Raw genomic sequence first — 1,385 nt, 5'->3', positions numbered from 1 at the left:
CCCAATTTTTTTTGGGGGGTTCCCCCCCCCCCATCTTCTGTCTTTTAAAAGGCATTTCTAGAGGAAATGCCTCCTTAGGAAATTGAACGAGCCAGCTCAAGGTATTAGAATACAGACCTAGGAATGCAGATCTCACATCACAGACTTAATTTTCCTTCCCTTCATCCCACCTTTACATCACCACAACTATATGCAAAACACAGGAGGCAGTGGTGCTATGCACAGTAGCAGATGGAGTGAAGAGTCAAGCCCCGATCAAACAAACCTTTGCATCCTTGGTTGGTTGAAACTCGCACTGACTTGAAACAGAGGGCTCAGTCTTGATCCTAGTGATGTCACTGGGAAAGTGTTTATTATTAATTTAAGTGGGAGTAAGATTAACCCTTAGGTAAAGAATGCAGGATCAAACCTTTTCTTCATCTCCACCCAATTATGTGATTTCTCAAGTCAGTGCTATTTAATTGTGTTTTTAAGATCTGTCTCAAAAGAGCAGTGGTCACAGATGCAGCACCACTGAAGAGCACTCCTGTAATGATAGAAAACACTTCTTTAATGTGTTCTGTGAGAGGGGCTCCAGCCCTAAAATGTGCTCCAGGAAAGGGGAACCCTGTGCCCTGCAGAGCCCGACTTACTCTAGTGTTGAATGTGCAGGGCTGAATGTTACTTCAGTACCATTCAAGCACACCAACATTTGATGCCTAGCTCTGAGTTTGATGCCACCTTTAAGACCTGACCTAATTTGAAAATATTATTTTAGATTCTAAAATAAATATTTCATGGTATACCTCACCATATACCCGATTACACTATTTCAGGAGAAATAATGTAAGCCTCACATCGGTCTTGGGGAAAATCCTTGAAAAAATTATCAAGGATCACATCTTTGAGGGGCCAGCAGGGAAGATCATGCCCAGGGGAAATCAACATGGGTTCATCAAAGGCAGGTCCTGCCAGACTAACCTGATGGCCTTTTATGACCAGGTAACTAAATCCCTGGATGATGGTGTCGCCGTGGACGTAGTCCTTCTGGACTTTAAGAAGGCCTTTGACACTGTCTCTCACCCCATTCTCATTAATAAATTGAGCGACTGTTGCATTGATGCCTACACAGTTGGATGGGTCAAAAATTGGCTGAAGGAACGCACCCAGAGAGTGGTGGTGGACGGGTCGTACTCGACCTGGCAGGATGTGAATAGTGGGATCCCGCAGGGCTCGGTCCTGGAGCCTACACTGTTCAACATCAACAGCGACTTGGACGAGGGGGTGGAAAACACACTGTCCAAATTTGCCAATGACACCAAGATATGGGGAGAGGTAGGCATGCTCGAAGGGAGAGCGAGGCTGCCATTAGATTTAGACAGACTACAGAAGTGGGTGGATGGTAA

The sequence above is a fragment of the Gavialis gangeticus genome, unplaced genomic scaffold (genome assembly GCF_001723915.1).
Source record: "Gavialis gangeticus isolate Ggan-Ray unplaced genomic scaffold, GavGan_comp1, whole genome shotgun sequence".
Taxonomy (NCBI): domain Eukaryota; kingdom Metazoa; phylum Chordata; order Crocodylia; family Gavialidae; genus Gavialis; species Gavialis gangeticus.
The sequence above is the reverse complement of the archived record's forward strand: the minus strand, read 5'-3'. Positions refer to the sequence as shown.